Source organism: Blennius ocellaris, assembly GCF_963422515.1.
Source record: "Blennius ocellaris genome assembly, chromosome: 21".
Taxonomy (NCBI): domain Eukaryota; kingdom Metazoa; phylum Chordata; class Actinopteri; order Blenniiformes; family Blenniidae; genus Blennius; species Blennius ocellaris.
The window spans coordinates 10,950,321-10,963,113 of NC_137670.1; positions in this window are offsets into that span (position 1 = coordinate 10,950,321).

Genomic DNA, 12,793 nt, shown 5'->3' on the forward strand with positions numbered 1-12,793 from the left:
CAACATCCACTCTTTTGACTTCACTTCATAGAAGGTAATATCACATGTTTCTGCTAACACTGAACCTAAAACAAAGCATCTCTGTAGGAAATGTTACTAGTGAAAAGTTATCATTTTTTACAGCTCAGACAACAACTTATGTGAATACAACATAGCAAGCAATCAGTCTTTTAAACTGGCATTGACCTTTAATACTGCTCAGTATGTGTTATTTACCAGTACCTTGAGACTCTAAGGTGGATGTATCTGTATCGAAGATGAATGGAATTGGTAGTTTGGGACTTTGTGCAGTCATCTGACGGCATAGACTAAATTTGTACCCCTTCGTCTCTGTTTCAGAAATATTTTTCTACCTTGGTAATCCAGTGTCTGATGCATTTTAAAATGAAAACTCTGATTTCCAATTGAACCCAGTGTCCTGTATTAATAATACAGGTCAGGCATTTGTAAAAGACCAAACAGCTGGAAAGTCATTTCAAACCCGCTCATGTTTATATTAAAATTCTTACTTAAACACTAATTATGAATTACACTTCACAGCAGGAAATAGGGTCATTTTTTGTCTCTACCCTTCACTCCCTACCTGTCTCTGACAGTTTCATCGGCTTTGTGCTGCCCCTCGTAGCAGCCTGGTTGAATGAACACAATCCCATTATCAGTGACAGTCAATTAAACATCTAAATGCCAAATTCTGAGTGCTTGATGCTATGACACGGAGGGCAATTGAAGATCGTTGGCCAGAGACGGATTGGTCTTAGTGTGTTTAGGGGGGAGGAACGAGAGTGGTCCTCGAGCTGCAGAACAGGAGACAGTCGGTGTTCGCACCTGGCATCAGGATGCATCTCCACATGTGGCTGCAGTGACTACCTGAGAAGAGGATCTCATTTCCTCGCTCTATATGCAAATAAAAACAAACATTGCTCCTGTTTGTAAAGACCACCCACATTATTGTATTTCACAGGGATTCCCACAGAGGAATCCAAAGGTGGGTTTTGTGGATAGACTCGACCCATGAGGGTTAGATTTTGGTATGACTGCCCCAGAAGTGACGAAGTACAGAAGTGAAGATTAATAAAGTGTTTCTATTCTATTCTGCAAGGGGCGTAAAAGGATCGGTTGAAACCGCATGAAACTCAGTAGTAGTGTTTAGTTTCTGCCTGTGCATTTGCGGTCATCGCGAGTAATTTGGCACCAAGATCAACAGTGACACTGCAAATTTGAGCTTTGAGTGCAAGTCAATAGACTCTCGCTGCAAGCTACAAACTACAAGCTACAGGCTAAAAGCTAGCTTCCTGCATGGTGTCATCATTATTATCAGAAGTGTGCAAAGTGTTGTGGACTGGACTGCAACCAGAATTCTGTGCCATGATCTGCATACGTCCCCTCGCCAAACTCTCCTTAGAAATGTCTACTGCCATCATATCAGTGATCCAAAGGTGTCTGTCAATGTAACTGACAGAATAACCACCTCACATCTGCCTACTATAATATAGACTCTCAAAATGTTAATGATAGATGGCCTTCGACTTGTGATGGTGTAAAAACAAGCCAAAAAATGCATAATGACAAAAAATGTTCAAGTAACAGAACATCAGTTTGGTTATGGAGATGTTGATGGAAGTAGTTCCTATTAAGAAAACTTAAAAAAAAAAAAAAAAAAGGGTCCCATCAGGCCCATCTGCATTCAAAGTGGTGTACTAGTGATCAGATGAACCAACTCCAATGCAAGATGTGAACCAGGTCACGGATGTCAGCCATAATCACATAATCTGCTCAAGTTATCTTCTTTTTCTTAGTGCCATTACAGACTGTGGTGCAGGAAAGTTGGGAACCTGGACCATGATGAGATGAAATTGCGTCTCATGACGCTCTCCCGCTGTCTGAACGCCTGGACTGGAGCCGACAATAGAAGAAGAACTGGAGAGCATGAGAGGAACACAGGAAGGGACACAGGAGAAGGGGAGAAGGTCATATCAGACATTCTTAGGTCTGAATGTGTGTGTTTGCTTTATTGAGAGGGAGCTCTAGTGAAAATGTCTACCACATTGTAGCCACCCAGCAGGGAGTAGGAGGAGAAGAAGAGCGGAAAGAGAAAATAAGAGAAAAGAAACAGTGAGAGGAGGAGTGTTTATTCTTTCTTTTCCCTCTTCTACTCAACGTTTTCCCTCCCTTTTTGTCAGTCTGGCGGTCTGTGTGTGTAAGTGTGTGTGTGTGCACAGCTCCTGGCACACTTGAATCTTTTACTGATTACCCCATACACGTCACGTCTTTCTGAAGGGCTTTTAAAGTCGGAGGATTATCAGGCAGCCGGGTGCTTTTTAACCCTTTTTCTGCCCTCTTTGCTACAACCAGGCAGCTGACAAATGCCTTCATTATGCCTCCACCTGAAACCTCCAATACAAAATCCTTACCTGAACAACAAAGAAACACTGCTATTATGGGACAAAACACCTCCGTCTGAATACTATTCACTGGAAGCAGTTGTGTCATTTTCTTTTTGAAGAAGTGTATATTGAGAAAACATATGTTCATGTATATCCATAATGAATATAACTGTTTACTCTCATGGCTTTATAGGGGACAGTTTTCTATTCAGATCAATATCTTTGGTGGATTAATGATGACCTCGAGTGGCCAATCGAGATGAGACACAAACAATGGAGGGAGGTCAGAGACAGAGTGGTAAGAGGCTTGACTTCACATGGGAAATTTTGGATACATGGAGATAGAATGAAACCCAAAACATTAAATCTGCTACTTGGGAGTCAGATATATTTGATTTTGAAGTAAAAAAAAAAAAAAGACAATCTAGGTGATGATCAATCACAGCTATGGAAGAGCAACAAACAAGATTCCACAGTCCACAAATAAAGGTAATGGGAGGCCAGCTGAGGAAATGCCTTGCACCACAATAATTGCAGCATCATTTGTAAAGGCTGAGCCACTGACAACAGACGTAGTTATAACCAAAAAAAACCCTAAACAATGTACCAATTAGCATCATCTTCAGTACATCACATTATCAGATGAGCTTCCACATGTTTGTGTGCAGCGTCAAGACTACATTCATTTTCAAGAGCAAACCTTTAGTAGATTTGGCATACCGAACGCCATCAATGAATTAAACACATATATGTGAGTCAAAATGTTCAAGCATAAACTTAGACCTAATGAACTATTCCCTTTTCCTGTACCACTTCAGTCAAACTCAGTGTTGTGGGGTCCATCACAGAGAGACACCATCTCACACTCACACTGGAGGGTAGTTTAGATTCACCAAAAGCCTCAGTCCTCAGTCCTTGTTTGTGACTGTGGAATGAAATCAGAGAACATTTAAAAAAAAAAATGTACAAAGGGAGAACATGCAAACACCACACAGAAAAGCCCTCAAGTCTAACCTGGACTCAAACCATGAATGCTTTGAGGCAAGCGTGCTAACCACTACACTTGAGTGCAGCCTGATTATACCATGATTCATTCTAATAACGGTACAATAATGAAAGCCTGGTACACAATACCTATAAATCATAGCGTCCTCTACCAATTTATGTAATCCATAACAATGTCCAGAGCAAACAATGGGTTGAAAGTGAGCCTCACTATGCTGTATGTAGGAGACTGGTAATAATATATATATATTTTTTTTTTTTTTTTTTGCTGTCTTTGAAAATATTTAGCAATATCTAAATGTGTGAGTGTATTTGCTTAGCATCTATTCTGCTTTAGATAAAATGAAAATCAAACATAACATGTTGAGCCATTGCAAATACTGTTTGACTAATGTCGGTTCTCGGTAGCAGTGATTTTTTTTTTCCATCTTCGCTGACAGTGTCTCTTGGGGCCGTGCAGGATTAAAGACATTATGAAAGATTCGGAGCCTTTTCTTTGCTCACTCCCTGGAGGAGCAGTGCAAGGCTGAACCTCGGATTTATAAATGCTAATACGAGACAGAAAATGAGTCAAGTTCGGCCATGTAACAGCAACAATGGGAGAGAATTAACCAAAGTGACGGGGGCAGCAGACCCCTCGGCTCGCTCACATGTGTGCCATCTCTAAGGTGGTCGGGTGTTTGCCCCCCCCCCCACCCTTCCCCTCATGTTTTCCTCTGTTTTATGTGTGTGTCCTGCCCATCCTCTCCCATTCAAACCCAAGTTTACCATGACAATAGCTGCCTGCTGAGACCCTCTCCCATGTATAGTTCGACCACCGCTGGCTGCTGGCAGAGGCCCATTCACTGCTGAAACCCACCCCGCACCATAAAGAGGCTGGCAGGAGCCACTCCAGGCCCCCCTGTAAACAGCCAGCACCACACTTGTTGTGTCTGTTCGTTGTAAAGGAGGGAGGCAGGCTGGGGGAGCTGTTGGGTTTATGTACTGGGTTTTGTGAGGCAGAAAAAGGAGGGGTTTGGGTTTTATGTACCCGACAGTACGGATCTGTTAAGGACAAATTGTTCAGGGTTTACCTTGAGAGAAAGAGGAGACAGCATAATGATGTTTTCAACATCAGACATGGCGATTGTGGGCGATTTGTTTCATGTTGAGCATTGAGATAACTTAAGTCATCTTATAATAATAATAATAATAATGCATAGATTTTTTTTTTAGGAGACTCAAAGACACTTTACATTGCATTATTCACTCACTCCATACCGGATGGTGGTAAACTACACATGTAGCCACAGCTGCCAAACTACACCATCGGCCCCTCCGTCCACCACCACCAACCACTCACTCTCACAGTTTTTTATGCTCAGTCTCCACAATTATACTGTGAAAAATTTATTTAAACAATAGAAACAATAGTTCAGGGTTGCAAAATTCATATTATTCAAAATGAGTTTAAAATTGAAAATTAAAAAACTTCAGCGAAATTAGATGCGTAACTGGAATAACAGACTCCACTGCCAGTCAAACCCATTAATTTAGGTTCTGACACCGTCTTGTGCAGATGATTGCCAAATTATTAAAATGTGTGTGGGGGCGCTGCCCCGCTCTCCTTGACGCTGGCTGGAGGTCAGACGCGTTAGCGTGCGGCTGTATCCTCTTTAAGCAGAAGGCAAGCATGATTGAAGAGCCGTGTTCTCTCCCAAATCAGTAATTTAGTTGTGGGGCATTCGCGAGGTTATCTGATTAGAGAAGTTGTGTGTTTGTGTGTGGTGTGTGTGTGTGTGTGTGTGTGTATGAAAATGTGCGTGTCCCTGTGCGTGTGTGTGTGTGTGTGTGTGTGTGTGTGTGTGTGTGTGTGTGTGTGTGTGTGTGTGTGTGTGTGTGTGTGTGTGTGTGTGTGTGTGTGTGTGTGTGTGTGTGTGAGAGCATGCCTCAGACCTTGGGAGGCCTGGCTGTACAAGTCCCAGCTTGCCCCGGCGACGTCGCCAAGCCTGTCAGAAATGAAAGGTGACAGCAGCACACAGCCGGGCAGCATCGAAAGAATATCCACATGCAGTGCTTTTGAAAACAGATACGCACGCAGCAGTTACACAAAAAGAGGTGACACATGATATAGCTTGGCGGCATTTTTTTAAAGATACAAAATCTGTGCTTCATCGCTGCTGCGCACAGGGGAGGAGACGGGGAAACAAAGAGTGGAGGCACTTATCTTGAGGAAGAGCTGCATCCCACCGTTATTGACGCAGGTGACCCATGGTAAACACTTTGTAGAGTTTCAGATAAAACAGCAGACAAGGTGGTTGTGTATGTAGCCCTAAGCGTGTATGTGTGTGTGTGTGTGTGTGTGTGTGTTCTTCTGTAAAGAAACACAGTAAAACAGCAAACCAAAGTGGAGTTTACAGATGTCCACAGATAAGCAATGAGGGGAAAGAGTGTGCTGTTGATTTAACCGCACTCCTTTGAAACAGATTGACAGAAGCTGTTGCAGGGTTCCTGATGCATTGGAGGAGCAAGTTTCTGTGTGGAATTTTCCACTGGTTTCTCCTCTTGGAAGTTCTCCTCGAGAGCGTTCAGCCACTTGGGAGTCATTCCTCTCAGCTATCAGAGGGTGGTTAGCTGATTACAGAAGTTCAAGATCAATTTTAAAGCTCCTGCTTTAAAATGGCTTCTTTCTTCTTCTTTTTTTTCCCTCCTTCACAAGGAGAGAGAGCCCAATCAATACTGTGGCCCATCACCATCGGCCTCTTAGAGCAAGTTTCAGAAATAGAAAGTCAGGGAGAAAATTGCACTTTAACGTGGAGTTGTGACGATTATAGCAATAAGGTTGATGATAGTGTTCGGGCGGAGCTCATCATGTGGTGCACTGTTCATTCTGAAAAATATTCATGAGATGCAGAATTGGTTGTCAAATTGTATCCGAGATGTGGAGGTTCTGAGTTGTTGCTCTGAAGGAATAATGGAGGACGGTACTGTTAAGACATTTCAAAGAGTGCAACTGGGATCAACGGTGATTTTAAATGTGATCCGAGAAGATGAGAGCTCTCTCTTAGCATAGGTTTAAAGTCTAAAACAAAAAAACCATACTGCAACCGATTTTAGAGAGTTTCTCTATCTGAGAACAAGACGATGAAAACCTTCAAGCTCCTCTCAACTATCATTCTGAGCAACACAAACACTTTCAATCCTCAAGAAAATGTTCTTACTACAAACATAATGTGCTTGTGCTCTCCGAAAAGTTGTGTTTTGACATGAATATGATAGCAGTATATTTAAAAAACAATTTACAATTGGGAAGCCATTGAGAAAATGTGTTGGTTTTTTTGTGATTACCAATGCTGTTGTCATGTACAGCAAAGTTCAAAATGCTGTTGTGTAAACACAATCAATGTTGGGCACATTACTAAAAATTGCTACCTGATAACGATTACTAGTGCTGCTGTTTACTATTTACTGAAAAGGTAACTTTGTTTAAAGGCCTGTTTTAGTATCATTGTGATGCTGCAGTAACACCGCACTGGTTAAAAAATGGGAGGAAGATGCTCCATAACAGGGGTGTCAAACTCATTTTAAATCAGGCACCACAAACAGCACATTTTAATGTCAACGAAGCCAGGCCAGTGAAAACTTAAAACCTAAATAAATAAATAAAAGATTCCACACTGTCAATTGTAAAATGTCATTTTTCTTGAGGGCAATCTGAGTTAAAGCTTGTTGGTTTTTAATTTGCATACTTCCTTCAGACCGCAGCCCACTCGTGTTCACAAATTCACCCCCAGTTTGGTATTGACGCTAAAATGCCACTTTGCAAGCAACAATACGGTTACTTTTTCACTCCAGTAAAGTTACTGATCAACACGATCACCAACTGTTATTCCACAGTTTCTGTCCACACAAGTCTTCCACATCCAGATCTGCCGAGTCATGATGGCCCATCACACCAGCGTGACAGGCTGGCAACACCCAGCAGCCGCTCCTCACGTCCAGGCAGGCCCAGACTTGCCTCATACAATGATTGGTCCTGCTTGTCTTACACCGGACACAATGGCCTCTGCCTCTCTGCGATGCATCGCTATTGACCCATCGCTAACCGATTGGAAGAGGATGAAATGGAGCGGGTGAACCGGAGCGTTTTATTGAGAACAATAAGTGTGCAATGTGGGAGAGCTGCATTCCTCTGCTAATTGTACCCAACGTTTACAGTGGAAATGAGACGCACCGGGCTTATTCCGTCAATTCACCCTGCAGCAACAATGAATGTATACGACTTCTTTTTCTGATCAATATGTATCTTAACATGTGTGGAATGGAGATCCAGTACTTTTTGAGCACATGTTCATCCCAATCAAAAGGAATGCAACTGTTTATTTGGGGGGGGAAAAAGTGTTGACGTGCATTACATCACAATATGTTGCTTCTTTTTAATGTGCTTGTAGCACTTTGAGGTTTTTTAAATGAAAAGTGAATTAGAATTCAAATGTATTATCATTGTTATTGCATGTAACAGAACGACAATGAAAAGTCCCATAAATCCACTTAGTACAGGCAGACAAGCCGGGACCTGACTGCTTATCTTGTACTGGTAAAGAGTTGATGTTTTGTTGTCATTGTGGGGGAGATCTGAGAATGGTGGTCATTCATTAACCAAAGCAATGGAGAGAAGTGTGTTGCGAGCCTTACGAGAGCTGACCAAAATATCAGACATGTCATGTATTGATTGACTGTTCTGGGAGCATCTGATGCTCTGGAGCACTAAGTGACCTCGTGCTCCACTGCACAGCTACAGATCCACCACAAAGAAATGAGTTAGACATAAAAAAAATTTAAAAATCCAACAACCGATGAAACATATTTGCAATCGTCGCCCTGGATGGTCACTGCGTCTTTTCTGTCTTTGAGCACCAATGCACCTGATTGTTAACACTGACCTCATAAAACCTGGTTTTAAAGGGTCTCAAGGTTTTAGATCTGCTTTGATGTGTAAGCTGTTATCCTGAGCCACTCAGGAAACACCTGACAGGCCCTAAATTCACCATGTAACATAATAGCACCTCCAATGCCAACGGTTGCCGTAAAGCCTTGATCTCATCATCACAGTCAGCACAAAGAGACAAAGGCAAATGAGAAAAAACACAACAGAAAGACAGAAGTTTCGATGATGTGTCTCAGATAACATACCTGACAAATCTTTGAGGATTTGAGGATTAGGACCATAACAACATCTACAATAAGAGCGGTTATGACTTGTGGCCCTGCAGCATCAACGTGTTTAATGAGCATCAGGTGGAGAATCACTGGATGGATGGATGGTATTTTTGAGGTTCCTGCTTTAGTAGAGTAGTTCGTGTCCCACAGTCTTTGGCGTCACTGTAATGTTTTGGCAAGCCAGAGACCGAAGAGATGGATCTCTACCACATCACTGGCCTTTCTAATGAGTCTGATGAGTCTGTTGAGTTGTTGCGGCTAATAGGCAAACTACAGGGTGTCCAGGTGAGGGATGAGGAGGGGCCGAAGCTGCTGCAGCTCGAGTCTCTTCAGGATCGTCATGATAGGGGACACCAGCGCCACCGGTCTGTAATTCTTAGATCCAGAGGGATGTGGTGTCTTTGACAAGAGCGATGCAGGACGTCTTCTAATTATGCCAACTGATCTTGAAATAAATGCAAATTTCATTTGTCTTAACTATTTTTTTTTTCTTTTAACATTTATGACAAACTAAGATGTGTTTATTTTTCCCCCCAATGTTGTTTAATGGCCACACTGAGTAACAAACTAGAGAAAGTGTACACTTGTCCTCCATGACAATGTAATAAAGTATAATTCATGTGTATGAACATAAGAGATGACCAACACCATTCCTTGAGGTACACCAACTGTACCCTTCATCCTGCATCCTGAGGAACTGCATCATTAACTTCAGCACACTTTCTCCCCCCCGCATCAACATTCTCCTCTCTTTATCTCCTTCTTTTTGGGGGTCCCATGTGGGCTGTGTGAATATCGGATAACAATTCCATGAAAATGAATCCGGTTAGTTCGGGGGGGGGGGGGGGGGGGGTCTCGTGCACAGAGAAAGAGAGAGTAGGAGAATTACCAACCATCAGAGAGATTCCCAGAGGACATTCAGGGAGGGTATTATTAGACTGATCACTAATGAGGAGTGCGTGCGTGTTGGTGCACCTGTGTGTTTATGTGTGTGTGTGTATGTGTAATTAGTCACTCTGAGCCGATGAGCGGAGGCTAAGAGCAAGTCTTTGGGAGGGCTGGAGGAGGGCTGTCCTCGAGAGATGATAGTGCAATATGTGTGTGTGGAGGGAGGACAACGCTCAGGAAGTAAGTCAGATTACGATCCATATAAGATCCGGCCATTTCCCCCGGCTGTGCCTTGCGTTGACACGATCTCCAAAGAGATGACTGCAAGATGATGTTGCAAATAAGAATCTCTAACGGCAACTTTAGTTTAACAAACTCAGAGCAGTCATCTTCGGCTTAAGAGTTGCACTTTTCCTCCCACTTAAACTTCTGGTGTGACTAAACAGTAAATAACTTGATTCACAGTCACAGGAAGATTATGGATGATGTAAGAAATGCACATAGGGTGCAACTGAACTTAGAACAAGATAAGGGGAACATGAAGGATTAATAGTGATGTTAGGAAACACTATGCAACCAATTACATGCAGATCAGAAAATGGTTATGTATACAAGTGGTTCCCAACAGGGGGGCCTTTAAGAAGGAAAGAAGAGATGGCAGGGGGTCTGCAACAATGCTTGCACTAAGGTTGGCCAAATAAAAAACATGTAATAAGACTTTCTCGAATCTAGAGCAGACCTGAGAATACATTGCTTATTTGGAAGGCTGTTGGGGAGAGTGGATGTGATTTCACTCGACAAAATTTTAACCCTTTAACGATGTGGTAATGGAAAATACAACGAAAATACTTGTCGCCTCAAAGTTTTTTTCCATCATTTTGAGGTATATTTTCTTAAAGCTTCTCTTCAATTCCAATGACATCGTCTTCGATATTTAGGACAGTCGTCATTTTGCATGCACGCTTCTTTCAGAGATTCACATTACAGGGAATTGATTTTTTTCACTATCCTGTTATCACATTTTAATCAGCACATGCAAATGTCCAGGAAAAGCAGAAAGGTGATATATTTGTGCAACTGTTCTACTAAAGTACATATAAAGAAACAAACAAAAAACAATCAAGCTGGAACCCCATAAAGAGCCAAAGTGCAGATATCAGATGTATTAAAAGATGGACTAGATTAGGTATATAGGACCATACGGATAAGATCAACATCAAACACTTGAACACACACACACACACACACACACACGAACGAGGAGGTATGTCACCGTCAGTCCAGGTGGTATATAGGACGATGGGGGGTTGGGGGGTACTATAACATTACTCTCCATCAACTCTGCAGTCGGTGGGATCATCAGCCAGGTGTGTGCTCCTGAACCTTCCCTCCCCCTCCCCATCTAAAGGCTTACTGCCACACACACACGCTCACAAATAATCCCCCCCCTCCTCTCCTTCTTCACCTGATGGCCTGTGTGTTCAGTCTGAGGAGAGTGTGTGTGTGTGTGTGTGTGTGTGGTTTGAGGCACAATGAAGAGAGAGGGTCTGTCAGTTGCCACCTGTTGGCCAGCTGTCAGGGTCCCGTTTCAGGGTCGCCTTTCCATGCAGACACAACAGCACCTCCGTCTCGTCAAAATCTACCCATCTACCCACCTACGCGTCATAATTTCACCCCTAATGTTGTCCTCTGGTCATTAGAAGTAGCAGCCAGCTGATGCAAGTTCAAGTTTCTCCCCGAAAAGCAAACAACCACCTCAACACGAGGTGGGGGTGGTCGGTGGAGGAGGGGAGTGTCCGGGGAGTATCCGAGGGGTATCTAAGTGTGTCTCGTTTGATGCTGATCAATGGCTCGTAGATGCCATCCTCTTCATGTCACATTACCATCTCTATAGGAGCCTTGATGGAGGGCTGGGGGTGCTGCACAGGAGGGAGGGAGGAGGGTGGAGGAGGGAGGGCATCCAAATGATGAATGAGTGATGGAAATAGGGGAGCTTGTAATGGACAGGAGGAGAAGGAGGAGGAGGAGGAGGAGGTGGAGGTGACAGGACGGAGTTGGATCAGAGAGGAGGAGAAGTGTGGAGGTGTGCGCCGAGGAGGGAGAGATAATTTTCTCCCGGGGCTCTGTGGGGTGGGGGTGGGGGGGTCGGAGTGGACGGGGTGGTTAATGGCCTGGGGTGCTGCCTCTATTAGGCCAAGCCGACACTAAGATGAGAGCCGAGATGATTTCTCAGGATTTGTATGTTGGCGGTTTCATTAATTTGTCACTATTAGCTGCCCCACAGGGCGAGAACAAAGACAGATGACCGTAAAGCACGTACTTCATAAGTACAAGTTTTCTCCAAATCTATAATCAGTGTTTGTAATTTGTGGGGGATCGAATTATTACCTATAAAAGGTCAACGCACAAAGATTCATCGGTGGTTCACACTGCGGTTGCTCTCTGTTGTGATATGTAGCGTCTTTAGGCCCACTGCGTCAGTGTTGCCGCTTTAATTGATTCTTTGACTCACATGGCAACTTTTACAACTGCAGGCAGCTTATTTCAAAACAACAACCGGGGAAAAATCATGGCAGAGAACTGGAATTGTCACCGAAAAATATAAAGTAATATTCTTATAATAGAATATTTTTCATAATCAGTGTTTTAATGTGTTAGTGGACAAGACCCCCCAAGAGGTGAGTTTCCTGGAGTCAACCACCCGCACCTTCGATACCACAGTACAGGCAGTACAGTGAAGGTGGGTTTAACTCGCGACTCTCAGCAGCTTACAGTCAGTCTTAAATCTCTGAATGCTAGCCCCATTTTCTTTTCCTCCCACTGCTCCTCTGTTTGCTTTATTCCCTCCTGCCTAATAGATCTCCTGCAGTACGGGCTTCAGGTCCCTCGGCACACATAAATGACCAAACCTCCAAAGGTCACCGCAAAAGTAGGAGAGTAATTCCTACTGGCCTTATGTAACCTGATGAGTAAAATGTCATAATGTTTGATATTCAATAACAATGGCCGGCCGCAGCAAAGGTCTCCATCACTCTCTCGCCATTTCTCTGGATGAAAGAAGTAAAAAGGAAAATTAACAGTGCATCATTGCTTATAGTGGTGTAACATAGTGGACCTTAGAGTGTGGGAGGATTACAGTGGTTAAAGGCCACATATTCTAACCCTTGTCAAATTATAACATTATCATTTTAATAGCTGCTAAGACCAATACATTAATCAATGCTTGTTAAGAGGCTTTAATACTGAAATTAATCTCCACACATGTGCATGCAAGTCATTTAGTTCTGAAAATGTCTTACAGTGAAATATTCTATAGT